Consider the following 19,631-nt stretch of genomic DNA (forward strand, 5'->3'; position numbering starts at 1 on the left):
TGTTGTAATAATACCTAAAAGCTACTGAGGGCTGTATGTGTTTTATTAGGGACATTTCGTATATAATTGGAGTGACTGAAATAGTGAAGGGTCCACTTCCGAAACTCTAGCCTTATCCCCAGGATCGTAACAAGCCCCTTTTTTCATGCCCAAAAAGTCCTCTTGTGAAATCATGGCCTTATCCCTAGAGGAGTAATAAGTACACCCAGGGTTTGTGTGATGAGTAAAATAATGCCCGTCGTTATTAGGACTCGTAGTGAAGGAAACTCTAAGAGAAGGTGAAAACTATCTCTTTATTTAGTTGAACAGATAAGGCAGCATTGTTTTTGTGCTGTCACTAACAGAAAGTTTGAGAAAGAAAACATTGCCGTATTATTTATTGAAGGGAGGGTCAGTATAAGGAGTAATACTGATGTCAGAAAAGGCCATGCTGGCATTGTTCAGGCAGCGGGCGTGTATTGAGCTCTGATTGGTTGGTTGGTGTGAGCCGTGCTAACATTGGTTGAGACTTTGCTTATGTAGTAGTGTTCTGATTGGTTGGTTGGTTGGTGTGAGGGCGAGAGTTGACAAATAAAATCCCTAGAATTATGGAAAGAATCCTTGTTTAGTTGTGTGAGGTACACAAGTGTAAAAAGATTAGAAAAATGAAGCTGCGAAAGAAAATAAAGATTTTTTTCAATAAGGACAAACCGATTGTGACTAGAGAAGGAATTCAAATTCCGCCCCCAAAAACACCTGCTTCTTATATGATGTTAGAGTGAGGATATCATTTGTGTATGTGGTTAGAGAATTGGGTTGAGTATACAAAGGACAATGGTGTCATAGCATTTCCACAGCATGGTACGTTTAATTGTAAGGATACTGCAGAATCTGAGATATCGAATGAATGCATAAGAACCAAATCCTAGATTGACACTGTATGAAGCCTTGGAATAATGGGAAGTTGTGGCATTTGAAAGAGAAAAATACAGAGGAGGTAACAGAAGATACAGAAGTTGGAGACATGGTTATCCTTTCGAAAGTAGGGAAGAAAAGTTGAAAAGATGGAGGAGAAATGAAATGGTCGAAGGGTTGTATTCAGTTTTAGTTGCTGCAGTGCAATGAGAATGATCCAGACTCATCTGAATAATGGTTCCTGAGGGGGGAGGAGAAGTGCGTACTTGGTGCATCCTTGGCGGTAGGTCAGTCAGGTCCATTTGTTGATGGAAAGGTGAAAGGGAAAGACATTACATTATTAGTGGACACTGGTGCTACCCAATCTACTGTGAAAGCAGCAGAAATTCCAAACCTACCCCTCTCTGGAGAAACTATCCAAGTTGTAGGAGTCTCATTTGAGCATATTAGAACGCCAGTCACAAATCCAATAGAAGTTCACATTGGTAACTTCAAAGACATGCATTGGTTTGTGGTATGTGACTCGAGTCCATTAAATTTTTTGGGAAGAGATTTTTTTATGCAAGATGAACTGCACCATCTATTGTACCCCAAATGGTATTGCATTTCAGACACCTGATGAGGATGTCGAATTTAAGATGATGTTAGTGAAGCAAGGAACAGAGGTGGATGAGTTGTATTCACTTCTTACAGAAGAGAATTTGCCTGATAAATTGAAAAGTGTAGTGAGATCAGATGTGTTGGATTTTTCAGGAAAGGAAATTGGCCTAAAGACAAATGTAGATCCAATTCAGATTTCAGTAAAGGATGGTGCTATATATCCAAACACACCACAGTACAAAATGAATCAAGAAGTAATTGCAGGAGTGGCACCTGTGATTGACCAAATGATTGAACAAGGAATTTTAAAGGAAATAATGAGCAGTCATTGTAATTTGCCTATCATAGGTATCAAAAAGCCCAGTGGAAAATACAGAATAGTGCAGGATTTGTGAAAAATTAATAAAATGGTAGTACCTTGTTGTCCAGTAGTACCAAATCCAGCAGTGATTCTTTACCAAATTCCTTGTGTTGCCGAATGGTACACAGTTACTGATTTGTGTCAAGCCTTTTTCTTGATTCTTTTGCATCGGGAAAGCCAGTATTTATTTGCCTTCCGGTTTGGAGACCGTGTCTTGGCATGTTGCCAAGTTCCTCAAGGGTATGCAGAGAGTCCCTCAATCATCAAACAGATCTTGAAAAAATGTCTGGAGACTTTAGTCATGCCAGTAAATTCGGTTTTGGTTCAATACATTGATGACCTACTGGTGGCATCTAGGACACGCGAGGCATGTGTAACGGAAACAGTTGCCCTAGTGAACCATTTAGCAGAAGGAGGACACAAAGTGTCCCCAGGAAAACTACAAGAAGTTCAGTATCTAGGACACAAAATCGAGAAAGGAGTTAGACAAGTAACCCCAGAAAGAATTAAAGTGATCAAACAGATGAGTCCACCCAAAACACAAAAAGAAGTACAAATGTTTTTGGGAATGGTTGGATAGTGCAGATGCTCCAGCGTGGAGTTTCCTATCCTCCCTTCATCACAGACCAGATATCATACTAACGCTTTCACTCAATACATTCATTGGTGGGGCCCATAACACCAACACACACCCATCTGATGTGTTCTTACTGGAGAGATAGATTTCCAAACGCTGGCGTGAAAAGAATATCTTTTAGTCTAATAGACTTACATATACATATACATAAACTGAATATCCTCAATCCAGCACATCTTAATTCTGAATCTCTAGATATCCCTTCCACATTGTCGATGGATCAATTTAGTTGAATTTGGAAAAGTGATTCTAATCCTTCTCATTTATATTCAGACAATAATAAATAACTCAATGCATTTACTTGTTAATCAATAATATTTTATCTAATAAATGCAAATTTCTTTGGTAAGAATATTAATCAATCCACAGAACATCATAGTTACCTAATCTGGCTATTAGTCGTCCTCTTAAGTCAATCAATTCATCATGCAACACGCTACAGTCCCAAAGATTGGTATGGACCATAAACGTGTCCGCATTAATCAATGCCCATCAGTATAAATGTTCTCAGTTCGTCAGGCGAAATGGGCAGCAATCTAATCTGTCAAAGATTCGGGAAAATAGCTGTCCTGCAGTGTCACCGTCCTCTCCGTCAGCATAACGTCAGGAAACAGGAAAAGATCGACCACAACTCACTATTCTATCGTCTTTTACAATGAAATTAAGATAAAATGTAGCAAAAGTCAGTTTTATTCACATCTGATTGGATGGTTAAGATCGTTCGTTCCGGTTTCTCATAGTCCTATGATGTCACACTGTCAGACGTGATCCATCCGGTTTGCAAAGATTGTCCATTGTTAAAGCTTTTGGCAGTAGTCCAGTCGCGACCTTGTCAGTGGAACAAGCAGTGTGGGTCATCTTGAGGCCACTTGTTCAGGAGCCTGGGGCATGCGTATTTAGTCAGAAACCTCGTGAAATGGTAGCTGCTCGTCGAGTCCGTAGGTCAGCCATTTTAATGTAGGCCAAATTGGTCAACCTAAGCTAAACAAACACAGAAAGTAATTAAAACATGGAAATAACGAATAAAATGTTTAACCCTCACTAATTACCATATGTGTGTGTAATTATCTAGCATATTAGCGACATTCAAAACGTTTATACTCACCCAGTGATGTCATCTGGTGCAACTTACAATTACGCCACAAAAGCAACATATACCACGTAATATTCTATTTTTCTAGAGTTAGGATGCGTACGTATACTAGTTTACAAATTATTTTAGCCATGCAAATGCAAATCCCGCGTGTAATTCATATATTAATAGGGTTGATTAGATAGCAAACGAACACATTAATACTTATTATAATTAATAGGTTATTCTAATTAGTATGAACATGCAGAATGGGGGGTATACAAAATGTTGTTTTACCCGCTCCATCAATCCCCCCTTTGGTGATTTTATCACCACACCATTTAAAATTTTGTATTCCCTTTTTCAAGGAGTAAAAGTGAATTCTTGCTTTTATGGTTAGATTTCAGTCTCCCCAATTTCTTCAATGTTGGCTGTTTTATACATATCTTCTTTTATCTCCTCCAATTCAATTTCGTCAAATTTCCTCTTTTGTCTCTTATTCTGTCTCCTTAAATTTTCTTTTTTTAACTTTTTCTGAATTTTCTTCCTTTTATAACGAAGACATCCTAATTTTTTATATTAATACTAGGAAAATCACACATGTTAATGGAAATACAATTTTACCTATCAAGGTACTACCTAAATGTATTAAGAAATCTTTAATAGACATTATTTTCTTAACAATCTTTTCCCAAACACCTTCAACCTCCAGTGGTGCAATTTTGTCATGCAATTCAGTTATGTTTTTAATATAAATTTTCACATCTTTACTTTCATCAGGTATGTAAGTACAACAATGTTGGACTTTTAACATTCCACAGACTCCACCCTCTTTTGCCAATAAAATATCAAGGGCAAGTCGATTCTGCATTACCATGGCACGCATGGCAACCATTTCAGTATTTACCAATAAAAATCCTCCAGCGGTGCTTGTTGACAAGCTATCCGCTACTTTTGACAGTTTTCTAATTTTATTTGCATTCAGAGATATTCCCGCTGCTGGTATCAATGCTCCAAAGATATCACCTACAATTTCTGACCAAGATTCTCTCCTTCTACATGCTAAATAACTACCTAAAGTATGTACACCATCTTCTCCCCTTTCCATGTGAACGATCTTTGGGAAAACCAGGCCTACATAACATGTGCCATACCAATTGTCGGGCAAACGATTATATGCCCTGTTCCCACAGATAAAATATAATCCTGGAAAAACTGGATCATCTCCTCCTTTAAATCCCCATCCACCCATGATTTGCTATGTATCATGCACTCACTGTCACCTACAAAGTAATTGTCATATGCAGTCTTATTCCTCCTAATGCACAAATTTCCTTTCTGTGGCCAATCTAAGGCCAAAGTTGGACTAGCCTTTCCCTCTAAGTGTTTTTCCATATCTACATCCCAAACTGTCTTTTCTGGTCTTCCTTCATAGACTTTCCTTTGCATTTTCAGTCTTCTTTCTTCAACCATATCTAAAAAAGTATTTTCTTCTTTCTTTAAACTGCAAGTCAAATTATTTATATATATCTATTCTAATGTTAATTCTAGTTTCTAAGAAAAATTCACCTAATACTTTAGCTGGTCTTACCTTGTTTAGATTGTTAATTTACGGTTCTTGTGAAAATAGGTTATCTATATCTGAGAAATAATATTCTAACTTTCCTGTTCGATATTCATACAGTAATTTTGAAAATACATTGGGCCCGATTCAAAGAACAAACTTAAGACAAAATCCTAAACTTAGTACCATTTTGGTATTCACAGAATACACTTACTACTTTTGGTATTCACAGAATGCACTTACTACTTTTGGTATTCTCAGAATGGATTTATGACTACTAATGTTACGTCTGCACTCGGGCCGGAAATTCCGGCCCGGAGGCGGAGCTTCCAGGCCGGAGGTGGGGCTTCCGGGCCGGAGGTGGAGCTTCCGGCCCAGAGGTGGGGATTCCAGCCAATGGCGGAGATTTAGCCATGGCCAAAATCTCCACCTCTGGGCCGGAAGCTCCGCCTCCAGCCCGGAAGCCCCGCCTCGGGCCGGAAGCTCCGCCTCCAGCCCGGAAGCTCCGCCTCCAGCCCGGAAGCTCCGCCTCCACCTCCGGGCTGGAATTTCCGGTCCGAGTGCGGACGTAAAGTTAGTAGTCGTAAATCCATTCTGTGAATACCAAAAGTAGTAAGTGCATTCTGTGAATACCAAAAGTAGTAAGTGCATTCTGTGAATACCAAAAGTAGTAAGTTTAGGATTTTGTCTTAAGTTAATTCTGTGAATCTGGCCCATAAATCAGTTATTGACCTGTCTTTATGCATATACATTTTATCTATTCTAGTGTGATCTATCTTTTGAATCTGCTCTATATTAGTCTTGTTTTCACTATGTTCTCCTATTGTGTCAAAGCTAATCTTAAATGTAATCATTAAAGCTAATATACTCCATAGAAGCATTAGTAATCCTGTACAACAACAACACATCTTGCACCATCGTTTCAAAAATATACATCTACCTTTCCTACTGTCTGTGTCAGCCATTTCTATGAAATAAACAGTGACTTTTGACTTAGCCACTTCTACTTTACAACTAGTTTATCTAACCCAAGGCTCTAAGCACCAACTTGGTTCTACCAGTTTTATCTTTTTCCTTATTTATTGTCTTTCCATCAGCAGCATTCTTGTCTTATTCAGTTTGGCATCTCATCATTCTTCACTTTTCCTTTGTTGTCTAGATATAGGATCTCCTGAACATCCGTCTCTTCTCCAATATCGGATAAGATAACTCTCAGGATTTCCGATTCTTCGTCTTACCCAACCACTTCTGGTATAGTCACCTCTGGATTTTCTTGGCTATCTGCCTCTTCTTTGATTTCAGGCAGGGCAACATATGTACATTCTGGAGACTTATACTTCTGGTTAGGCTTTCTTGTTCTTTTACTTTCTTCAATTACAACTGTTTCTTCATCTTTTGATTTTTCTTGACTCATTATTTCATTCACCTGTTCAGCTCTTGGTGAATTTACTTTTGTCAGTCGGTATCTCAACTTCTTTATCTTATTCGGCCAAACTTAATCTTTTGCTGATCTTTTCAGTTTATTTCCTTTATCATTCCTTTCAGTCCTCCAAGCTCTCTTTCTTAAGACTCTAGCTTCTGGTATTTCGTCTTCAGACTCTGTTTCAACTTCCTTTTTCTTTTCAACCTCTTTTCTCTCCTTTGATTTTTTCGTTTTCCCTACTTCTGCCGCTTCTTGAGTATTTTGCGCACAATCTTCCTGCTGACTATTTGTCCCTTTCTCTAACTGGATGTTGGAATTCCCTACACCTCCTCGGGGGTCTTCCGCAAGAATCTTTCCCTCTCTTTCTGTATCTGGTACCTGTCCATCTAATTTTGTTACTTCTGATGGAATTTCTCTCAATCTTTCATCTGGAATTTCTTTATCCACCGTTTCTTTAATTGTCTTTTCGCTGTCTTTTTCTTTTCTCGAACGTAAGGTTGTTTGTTCAGTCTCTGAGTCTGATCTGGTATCTGAAATTTGCAATCTTCTTTTTAAGGAAACGCTTCTCGGGACAATTGTTGGATCTATTTCCAATTCCCCCTTTTCAGGGTTTTCTTTAGTTCTTGTCTCCTCATCGTCTGATTCAGTACTTGATTCTGTCTCATCATAATATTCTTTTTGTGTGCTATCCACTGGATTTGGGATTCTCAACGTGTGACTTGCATGAATCCAGTTTTTGATTCCAGCATACTTTACAGGTGTAGTTGTAGTCAAAATCACTTGTCGTGGTTTTCCCCACCTTGGAACCAAACAGTTTCTTCTTCTGTGTACTTTGATTCTTACCCAGTCCCCTGGGCTCAGGTAATGTGCTTTCATCGGTGGTGGCATCCGCTCCAACCTGATGAAACACAGAATGAACTGCGTCAGCCAGGCTTTTACAGTAATCCAACACCATGTCATCAGTTATAGGCAACAGCTTGTTGACTGGTATGAACACGTGGCGCATAGCTCTTCCCATGATGATTTCATGGGGGCTCAGCCCTGTGGTTCTGTCTGGAATTGATCTAATTGTCATGAGTACTAGAGGCAAGACATCTGGCCATTTCATACCTGTGGCTAAACACATTTTCCCTATCCTGTTCTTGATAGTACCATTCATTTGTTCCACCACACCAGAAGCTTCTGGGCGATAGGCACAATGTAGTTTTGCTGTACACCCAATGCTTCACAAATCAGTTTTATGATTTCATTCTGAAAATGTCCTCCTCGACCTGATTCAATTGTCACTGGGAACCTGAATCTAGGAATAAATTCCCTCAAAAGCAATTTTGCCACTGTGATTCCATCATTCCTTCTCGTTGGGTAAGCTTCTACCCATCTTGAAAACAAACAGACCATAACTAGAACATACTTCAACCTGTTACAAGGAGGCATTTCAATAAAGACTACTTGCATTCTGGTAAAAGGTCCTCCTTCTCGACCTATTGTTCCTAGACTCACCACTGTCTTTCTTCCTGGGTTATATTTTTGACATATAACACATCTCTGACATAGACTTTCTGCTACCAGTCTAAATTTTGCATTGTACCAGGTCTGTTTAAACGACCTTATCATAGCGTCTCTCCCTATGTGTCCCTGTCCATGATACATCCGTGCCATGGCAGACATCATGCTATCAGGCATAACTGGTCTTCCATCCTGATAGACCCATACATGATCCTTCTCTCTTGGTGCACATCCTGCTTTTACCCATTGTTTAATTTCCTCATCTCCTGCTTCTTCCTGCACTTGTCTCACTTCCTCCCAGGTACCCACAATATTAGTAGACAATAAGGAGCAAGAAGTCACTTCCTTTTCCTTTCCCCTATTGATTGAATTCTGATTTCGTGCACAGTATTCAGCCATATTGTTGGCAAATTTATTGCCTATAGCAATATAATTGCCAGACTGATTATGTGCAGCACACTTCACAACAGCCAATTGCCTAGGCAGCTGTATTGCCTCAAGCAATTTTCCAACCACTTCAGCATTCTTAATGGGCGTTCCACTTGATGTCAGAAATCCTCTCTGTAGCCATATTTGGCCAAAATCATGCACAACACCAAAACCGTACTGGCTGTCAGTGATCACAGTCACTCTCACACCTTTCCCAATCTTACATGCTCTAGTCAAAGCAAAAAGTTCAGCTACTTGGACTGATTTCACTCCTTTCAGATAGGATGCTTCCATTACTGCTGCAACCGTACATACTGCATATGCTGCACTCAACATTCCATCATCTGTTCTCAAGCAGGAACCATCTACAAACATCACAAAATCACTTTCTGACAATGGTATATCTTTTATATCTGGACGTGGCTTGGTACAGAAATCTAGTACATCCAGATAATCACGATCCGCTTCATCTCTGACTTCCACTTTCTCAGCATCAGGTAATAACGTTGAAGAATTTACATTCACACACCTCTCAAGGCTCACATTCGTTGCACCTAATATGACTTTCTCATATTTAGTCAGCCGACTATGTGTCATGTATTGAGTGCGACTCCTTGTTAAAAGGATTGCCACATCATGAGGTACAAACACTTTCACAGGATATCCCATCACAATCCCTTCACTTTGTTCCAGGCTTCGACAGGTAGCAGCTACTGCTTTGAAGCATCCAGGTAAAGCTACAGCCACTGGGTCTAGCATTGATGAAAAATATGCAATTGGTTTTCTTAGTTTTCCCTGTTTCTGAATTAATACAGAAAGTGCACATCCATTCCTCTCACTGCAGTACAACTCAAACTCTTTCTCATAGTCCGGCATTCCCAACGCTGACGCTTCACACAGACTGTCTCTCATTTGTTTGAAAGCTGGCAATTCTTCTTTGCTCAAATCAATGGGATCTCTCACATCACTTTTTGTCAAACGTATCAATGGCTTTGCGATTATGGAAAAATTACTTATCCATTGACGACAATATCCAACCATTCCAAGAAACATCCTTACTTCTTTTTGTGTCATAAGGGCTCTCATTCCTTTGATTATCCTGGTTCTGTCTATTGTTATTTTCCTCAGACCTCTCTCGAGGTTATGGCCTAAGTATTGTACTTCTTTCTTACAAAATTGCAATTTTGTTGGTGACACTTTAAGTCCTTCATCGGCCAGGTGATTCAACAATGTTATAGTGTCCATTACACAGGCCTCACGAGTCTTCGATGCCACAAGTGGGTCGTGGATATATTGTACTAGCACTGAATTCTCGGGCATCTCTAGGCTTTCTAAAGATTTCTTCAATATCTGATTAAAGATTGAGGGGCTCTCTGTATACCCCTGTGGAATTCGGCACCATGCCAAAATACGCTCGCCAAAACGAAACGCAAAAATCTGCTGGCTGTCATGATGCAACGGAATGGAAAAGAAAGCATGGCATAAATCAATTACTGTATACCATTCTGCTTCCTGGGGAATCTGATACAGAATCACAGATGGATTTGGTACAATGGGACAACATGGCATAACAATTTTATTTATTTTTCTCAAATCCTGTACTATTCTGAACTTTCCATTTGTTTTTTTCAGTCCCATAATTGGAGAATTACATGGACTACTCATTATTTCCCTCAAAATACCTTGTTTTATCATCTTCTCAATTATAGGGTTAACTCCTTCAATTATCTGAGGTGTCAATTTATACTGTGGAATATTCGGATCATTTACTCCCTCTTTCACTGTTATTTTTACTGGGTCTACCTTTCTCATTAGTCCCACATCTTCTCCCGTGAAGTCCCAACCTTCTGCCTTTACAGTTTGTTTCAATTCTTTTGGTAAGTCATCAGGGTTAAATACAGCATATGTTTTAGTAACCTCAGTTTCTCTGTTTGCTATGGTCATTTTATACAACACATCTTCATCAGGGGGCTCAAATGCTATACCATCAGGAGTTCAGGAGTACAGAATATAGTGCAATTCATCTTGCACAATAAATCCCTTCCTAACAAGTTCACAGGACGGGTATCACAGACAACAAAACGGTGCATTTCAGAACATTTCCCTATACTAACCTTTACAGGTTCAGTCAGATAAGTTTTAATCTGATCGTTTCATCCGAGAGAGGAAGATTTTTAACATCAGCTGACCTAACAGTTGATCTAGTAGCGCCAGTATCTACCAGGAAAGTAACATTTTCATTGTTTATCTTTCCATCCACAAATGGGCCTGTCTGGTCTGCTTCTAGAGTTGCGCCAAGTACGCACTCCTCTTCCTCCCTTCGGCACCGTCAATAACCTTCTTCCGAATCGCTTGCATCGCGTTGTAGCCAATACTGCGAAACAGCGTATTTCGTAGCGTGCGCTGCATCGCATTTTGCGATGCAGCGTGCGCTACGAAATTCGTTTTATTTATTTAATTGTTTACTTACCTGCAATTATCCAAATTCCGGTTTTTAGAATCCCCCACCCTGCCCCTCCCCCACCCCGCCTTACCGCCCCACGGAACTCCCTCGACGGGCCGCAGCTGATTTTAATAATGAGACAATTCGGCTGATTTGTGCAGCATTTAAAATTTTGCTGAAGCTGCACTGTGCCTATCGACCAGAAGCATCTGGAGTGGTTGAGCAACTCAGTGGCACTATAAAATCCAGGTTAGGGAAGGTGTGTGCATCCATATCACTGAAATGGCCTGATGCTTTACCCCTTGTATTGATGAGTCTAAGAAGCATACCTGACAAAAAGACGGGATTGAGTCCTCATGAGATCCTAATGGGAAGATCAATGAGACAAGCATACATACCAGCAAACAAGTTGATGAGTTTGTCTGATGATCTGGTGCTCGATTGAGAGGATTGGCTGACCTGGTACGTTCTGTGTCTCACCAGGTTGGAGAAGATGCCACTATGACACAAAATCACAACAAAGTACCTCACCGTATGTTGAGATAACCATTAACACCCTGGGGGATTGTTTGATGAAGTGACCTAGATCTTGCCTACTAGGAGGTGGAAAAGGACAAAAGTCCTTTTTGTTTTAATTAATCTCACACACCCTAGTGGTGTACCGATTAGGTTGAGGAGAAGGGATTAACCCTTGAAGACTATTTGACTGCAGGGCTTCCCCACTGACTATAGCCCCAAGAAGCAATATCTCTCTCAACCTGGGATTGAGAAGAAGGAACAAGATCCTTAATACTGAAGATATGTGTATCTGTCGTTAAGAGTGACAGAAAGGAGCAGCTATCTGCCCTTGATAGAGTACTGTAGCAGAGCAAGAAATTCTTTCTGTGACACCAGGGAGGGAACATCTATACACATATAGCCCTGAAGAAAGCCTAGGACCTTTCATAGGCCATTAAAAAGGCTGAAACATGTTAGCACCAGGGTCTTAGGACCAATAAAATATCCAATTGACCCTTGATAGATGCTATTTTATTTTTAATATCCCAGGTTGCTCCAAGAATAAAGGGATACCGGGAGCAGCCTGAGTAGTTTTAATTATTTAGACCCCCTGACCAGATCTAACAAGTGCTCCCCGAAATACGGTTAAGCCCACCCTGTCTTTTAGGGGACAGGTTGAAGCATGATACCACTAGGGTGTGTGAGGGTAATTAAAACAAAAAGGACTTTTGTCCTTTCCCAGCCCCTAGTAGGCAAGATCTAGGTCACTTCATCAAACAATCCCCAAGGGTGTTAATGGTTATCTCAACATACGGTGAGGTACTTTGTTGTGATTATTAGTATACTTAGGGAGGACGTACTCTCACTTGAGAATTTCTCTTTGCCCTTGATACACAGGAGGGGTATCTCCCCTCTATTTGTGTGATGTTTTTCACGCCACTACGACACAGCCAAAACAAGCTCATGATCTGATTCCTGGCGAATGGGTCTATGTCAAGAAGCACGTAAGGAAGTCATACTTAGAACACAGGTGGCACGGACACTATCAAGTCATACTGGTGACGACAATGGCAGTGCAGTGTGGTGGCTTGCCAAATTGGATTCATACGAGCCACACCAAACACGCTCTAGATCCATTTGAACGGAAAGAAGAGCAGCAACTGGTAAGAGAATAACAAAAAACAGTGGTTGAAGTGTGTGAAGCTGATGAATCTAGAGTGACAGATCCTAATGATCAACCAGATGATTAACAGCCAAACACAAGTCACGTAAAGGGGACACCAGATACTAGGACTCAAAAGGCTGCTGTTGAGCCAGACAAAAGTGGGTTCACTGCTAGTCAAGAGCCAAGTGATTTCACAGCTGAACAAGAAACAAGTGAAACTGCTGTTGTGCCAGAATGCAGTGTATTCACGGTTGGAAGAGAAGTAACTGTTGAGACACCAGAATCAGAAGTTGCTAAAAATCAAGAAGAAGAACACATAAAAGAAAGGCCAAATAAAAGAACTTGTGAACTAGACACAGAAGGAGAATAACTAGTTCAAACCAAGAAACCAAGAAAAGGTGATAATTGGCCAGGTAGGGTGAAAAGACTGAAATACACCCTAGTGAGAAGAAGGTCAAGAAGGTCACAGCAAAGTAATGAGGTCTTAAGTCAAACAGAACAAGAAGAGTCAGGAGAAGAACTGATACAAAAAACAAGGAGAGTGAGAATTCCAAGCAGAAAATACAAGGCACCGGAATGGGCCTACGTTATTCTGGAAGAAATTGAAAGTTCTGATCCAAGTAAAGAAAAGGACAGTTCTGACACTGAGAAAGTTGTTGAAAGCAAATTGAGACCACCTTAAAAGAACTTTTGAGAACTTAAGAGAGATGAAATTTGCTAACTAAAGAAAAAAAAACTGAATGACTCAAAAGACCAAAAGATAAGAAAAGAAAAGAAAGGGGTAAAGAAGAAAGCCAGTAGGTGTAGGACTGCACCGTTATATTTGTACTGAATTGTTGTAGCATTCATATGATTAGATAGATTTTATTTTTATAGACTACAAAAAGGCCAAAGCAGAACGTCCAAAATCTAGTCTAAAACATAGATGTATTCAAGCTTGCTAATGTAGTGTCTTGTTGTTAACATATATGTGGATATTACTAACTGTCCTTGTACCTATTCTAATGGTAACTAATGATGGAAACAATACTAATGATGCAACAAGAGAAAGAATGAGTGTTGTCACTAATGAAACACCTAATACTAAACTAGAACCAGTGGATGAAAGTATTCTCCATCATTATAAATCAATTAGTGATTTCTCATTAAATGTATTTACAAAGTTATTATACGAATATGAAGAGACAATGAACATAAGTGACTGTTATGTGTGCATGCAATTACCTTCATCTGTCTCGGAAGGGGTGACCCATCACCACCTACCTCTAAGATATGGTGTGCCTTGCAGTGTACTAACCAGCATTTTCTGCGTAACAGGTAAACTGGGGTACCACTACTCTAACATAGAATTATTATTTTCAAAAATACCGGTAATAGTTGAATAAGGTCTTGAGTGGCAAAAATGCACGTTATATGGGTGAGTTCTGATGAGTAAGAGTAAGACTGTGGTGACGGATTTGTTATGATTCGAACCAGAAAGATAGTGACACACACAAATAATAAAAGTAAATAATATTCCTTAGCTGTATCTATTTGGGGTACTTTTTTGGGGATGTCAAAGCAAGAAAGAAAGTAATAAGTCAAAAGCCTAGTTGTTGTCAGGGGAGTAGAGTTTGTCCTCAAACTCTGGTGGATCACCCAGAAGTAGGTAATCTAACACACTACTTCCATGACCTAAGTCACCGTCATCATCTACCTGCTGTGCTACTTCAGGTATGGTGAAATCTGGTGGTATAAAGTGCTGATTCATTTTGATCATGGTTAACCTCTCCACGTTTTAGGGTGAGAGACTGGTCCTTCTCACTGTCAGAACGGCTCCAGCAACACTGAAAACACGCTCAGAAGAGACACGTGAGACAGGGTAAGCCAGATAGTTTTTTGCCAGCCTGCTGAGCACTGGCCATTGGCGCCTTTTCCCACACAATACAGCAATGGATTTTGATCAATGTAGACCTCTTTTGGGTCATCCAGATAGGCCTGGACCATCCGCTCAATGCTCAGGGGTGCTACGCTTTGCTCGGCCTCTTTTGCCTTAGCCTCAGCACTGGACCTAACAAGCCTTTGCTGTAGAAACCATTCCTGTGCTGATTTTGGATGGGCTGATGCTCCTGTTCTTGTTGTTGTTGATGTTGTTCTTGGTGTTGTTGGTGATTTTGGCTGCTCTGAGCCAACCGCACTGACCTCAGGCTCTGAAGTTAAACTTGACGCCGGCTGCCGTGCAGTACTTGTTGTAGCTTGGATTAGCGGGCCTCTAATTCCCGGCAGTTCTTTTTCAAAGCAACTGGCATCCACAGCTATCCAAGTTTTGTAGTTGGCAACATCCCCTTCTGAAAAAGGAATGAATGTGGGCAGTACTTGTTTTTACCGTGGATCCAGAATTGTGGCACAAATGTAATGGTTGCATGACATGATGCTTCTTTGCACAGTTGTATTTTCAGATAAGCGAAGGGTTAAGCTCTCCACCAACTCAAATGCTTCTTTTTTTTTAACTCCACACCTCTGTACATTGCAGACAACCCATTCAGCTGTTCCTGTAGAATATGCAACAATGGGATACCTTGCCCCATAGTACAGTCCTCCTTGCTGACTGCACGTGTTAAGAGCTTGAAAAGAAGTAGCTTCTCTGTCATTCATTTTACTAGGCCCCATTGGTCCATCTCAATGATCATGCCTTTCACAGTAGCATCCCTTCTTTACATGACATATTCATTGATTAGTCTGTACTGCTTAAACAGATGTTCAAACATGTAATAAGTGAGTTCCAACGTGTTGGCACCTCATGGATGAGTGCTTTAACTGGCATTCTATGCTCACTTTGAAAGATCCTCAGCTAGTTCCGGGCTTTAAAAGAATGGCTGAAAAGTGTGCAGATTCTTCTACAGGTGGTCAGTAAGTTGCTGACTCGGTCTTCTTTTTTTCAGAAAATCTTGAACAATAATGTTAATGTAGTGCGCCAAAGACAGGACACTGAAATAGCCACCAACGGCCATGGCCAATAACTATATCACTGCCATTGTCTTTGGCACCAAAACCAATGGTAAGCCCTCTTGGTCACAGACATTCAAAGACCTTGCTGTCAAAGTCTTCCAAAATGTTTGCAGCAGTATAAGATTTCTCCATGGTGAACATGGCTACGGTTGCATGTTTCCGAGTGTCATTCAAAATCTTAGCAGTGTCTACAACACCTGCTGCAGATATCTTTTCTCTAACCCCCACAAAAGAGATCCAGTGTGCAGTGATGCACGTGTAATCAGTGGCTTGGCAACTGGTCCACATGTATGTTGTCAGGAAGATAGTGTGAACAGCACTCTGCTGCAAAGCTTGTCCAAGCAATTCCAGCACATCGTGATGTAGTGCTGGAACAGAAACTCTGGTGAAATAGGACAAGCTGGGAACCTTCCATTTTGGGCAGATGGCTGTAACAAATTCAAGACAATCCCCCCGTTCCACAAAATAAAAAGGGAGGAGGTCCAGCGCTAACATTTTAGCCAACTTCTCATTGAAAGAACGTGCCGTAGGGTGGTTGCGTTCTTACTGCACCTCCGACCTAAACATGCTGAAAAGGGTAGCCTGGATTTTTTTCTTTTCTGGTGCCACTGATGCAGGCGACATCTTGATTCCAGATGTTGTCAGATGTTGTTAGGCTCAACGCAGCATTTTTTGTTGCAGTACTCTCTTGCCTGGGACCCCTTGGTGTCTCAGCCTGACTCTTAGTCTTGTGCCACTGCGATGTTGCTGATGAGGATGTGGGTGGTACCACTGCACTGCTGGGGACAGGGCTACTTTGTGTACCGGGGAAAATGTCTCCCTCTAGTACCATCCATTGTGATTGGATCTTCTACTTCTTCATCCCCACCAACAACAATGGGAGCGGTTTTTGGCTGCTAAGGTGCGCCTCCCACTGGATCAAGAGGTGTTTTTTTCAGATGTGTTGTTTGGCCTCCGGTTCGATAGTTTGTACCAAGCTTACCCCGACTAAAACCTTGTCCACAAATGGAGCAAATAGCAATGTTCACCTCCTTCCTGCTAACCAAAAAGAAGTCACAAACTGGAGAGGTCAACATTCTGGCACTGCTGGTGCCACTTGCAATGCCGGTGAACCAGTAGGTAGGAGTGAAGTTTGACTCTCTGCAATACCTACTTCTACTGAGGTGGTTGTGGTGGATGTAGTTCGCTGCCGACGAAATACGGAAGCTGGAGGTGGTGTTAGTGGTATCATCTGTGTTATTGGCATCCGTGCCACATCCCTCACAGCAATTTGGGATGGGACAATGACGGTCTCCACTGGGGCGGGACTAATGGTCATGATGACTGGCTCTACATCATCATCATCCTCCTCTTCTACATCTACCTCTAACTCTAAGGCTTTCTGGAATCTTCCTTTTCCCTAGCCTTCTCTCGTGGGTGTTGTGTGTCTTCAACTCAGATGGAGGCGGGATCCAAGTGGTGTCCAGATCATTAGAAAGGGGGCATGGAGAAGAAGTTGATGGACTAACCCTCATTTTCCTTGCTGGGGATCTGGAAGACAATGGGTCTTCTGAAAGAGTGGCTTGCTCTTCTTCTTCCTCTGCAGGAAGCTCGATCTCGTGAACTGCCCCTACTTCAGGAGCAACAGCTACTATTGGGGGTGGTGGTGGCTGTTGTTTGCCACTTATCTGAGTTTCCTGCATAGATTGGGTACTACTTTGTGATAACGAGAAGTCAATTTTAACATTACCGCTTGTTGGCGTTGGACTAATGATTAGACTGGCGTCCTCTGCAACAGACAAGGGCTTGGGCCTAGGTTGGTGGGATGGATCCACTGATGCGGTGGTGCTGCTCCCAGCTTGTTCCCCGGACAGTGCTGCTGCAGGCACAATTTTTGTTTTCCCAAAAAAGATCTTCTTGTCACTGGCAACTTTCTTGGTACTGGACAGGCCTGGACGTAGTTCGCAGAGTTTTGCTACATGGAACTCCGTGAAGTGAGAAAAAAATTCTGCAAAACTCCGCAAGTGGCGGAGTGCTGTGTGAACTTCTGTTCAGAAAAAAACTGCTGCACCAAGGGGAGTGCAGTTTTCTGCACTCCGCAAACTCCCCAGATCACGAAGACCAGCAAACCCCGCAAACTCAGCGAACGGAGCAGAGTTTACCGCCCAGGCCAAGTACTGGACCTGGTACCTTTCTTTGGGGCCATCGTGAAGATGTCAGCAGCACGCAGTGGCACAAGTTGAAAAGATGTCTGTGGTCACACATCACGCGACATCATGCGCAGCAGGAATACTGTCTGGCAGTACAATGGGTGATGACGTCTCTTCCTCTTTTGTGCACCTTAAAGCAAAGAAGAAAGAAGAACATCGGTGAAATGTGGCATTCATTTTTGTGGTTTAATTACTACTAGTTCAGAGAAAAAAAATATAATATATAATTTAGTGTGTGGTCACACATGTTGTGTTATTATTATTACTACATTTATTACCTCAGTTATTTAAAAAACATAACAATACAGTGTAGACATTTGTGAGACTTTGACAAAAAACAAGGGCTTTCATGGTTGATGTACCAGTGTACAGTACACTAAGGAAGGATAGGAAATCAGAAGAAGAACAACAAAAAAACAAATGTAACGGACCCGGTTTTGCATTGTGCATCACGTGGGATTCAACATTCAGGGAGCTGCATCTGACAATGGATAGAAGCAATAAGCCAAGAGGAACAAAGGAATGACATGCAGGCCTAATGCAGAAGCACACTAGCTGCCTTCACAAAATGGCCACCAGCCACATAGCCAGGCCCCAAACAACAAGAAAGGAAAAACAGACAATGCAGACCTATGGCAAAAGCACACTGGCTGCATTCACAAAATGGACGCAGGCCAAATATCAAGGACACAACAAGAAAGGGAAGGCAGACAATGCAGGCCTATGGCAAAATCAAAAACAACAATTGATGGACAGAATGCAGAACAATGTCATACATTCACCCCAGTACAGAGATCTGGGCCTAAATCCATCGTTTTTTTGCTCACCATGCCATTCCAGTTTGAACCCAGCCATATGCAAATCAGTCTTGACCCTGTGCCCCATGGGAACAGTCCAGCCCGAACTGCCAAGCCAGGTCCTCCCTGGACTGGAAACAAGCATCCTAGGACCGGTTTCGGGCTTTCAGCCCTCGTCAGCCAGGATAGCTTGATTCCAGTGGCATGGAGAGCACGGGACTCATGTCTGAGCATACCCTTCCCACTCGGGGTGACAAATGCAAAAACAACAATTGGTGGACAGAATGCAGAACAATGTCATACATTCACCCCAGTACAGAGATCTGGGCCTAAATCCATCGTTTTTTTGCTCACCATGCCATTCCAGTTTGAACCCAGCCATATGCAAATCAGTCTTGACCCTGTGCCCCATGGGAACAGTCCAGCCCGAACTGCCAAGCCAGGTCCTCCCTGGACTGGAAACAAGCATCCTAGGACCGGTTTCGGGCTTTCAGCCCTCGTCAGCCAGGATAGCTTGATTCCAGTGGCATGGAGAGCACGGGACTCACGTCTGAGCATACCCTTCCCACTCGGGGTGACAAATGCAAAAACAACAATTGATGGACAGAATGCAGAACAATGTCATACATTCACCCCAGTACAGAGATCTGGGCCTAAATCCATCGTTTTTTTGCTCACCATGCCATTCCAGTTTGAACCCAGCCATATGCAAATCAGTCTTGACCCTGTGCCCCATGGGAACAGTCCAGCCCGAACTGCCAAGCCAGGTCCTCCCTGGACTGGAAACAAGCATCCTAGGACCGGTTTCGGGCTTTCAGCCCTCGTCAGCCAGGATAGCTTGATTCCAGTGGCATGGAGAGCACGGGACTCACGTCTGAGCATACCCTTCCCACTCGGGGTGACAAATGCAAAAACAACAATTGATGGACAGAATGCAGAACAATGTCATACATTCACCCCAGTACAGAGATCTGGGCCTAAATCCATCGTTTTTTTGCTCACCATGCCATTCCAGTTTGAACCCAGCCATATGCAAATCAGTCTTGACCCTGTGCCCCATGGGAA

The sequence above is a fragment of the Triturus cristatus genome, chromosome 2_2 (assembly GCF_964204655.1).
Source record: "Triturus cristatus chromosome 2_2, aTriCri1.1, whole genome shotgun sequence".
NCBI classification, from domain to species: domain Eukaryota; kingdom Metazoa; phylum Chordata; class Amphibia; order Caudata; family Salamandridae; genus Triturus; species Triturus cristatus.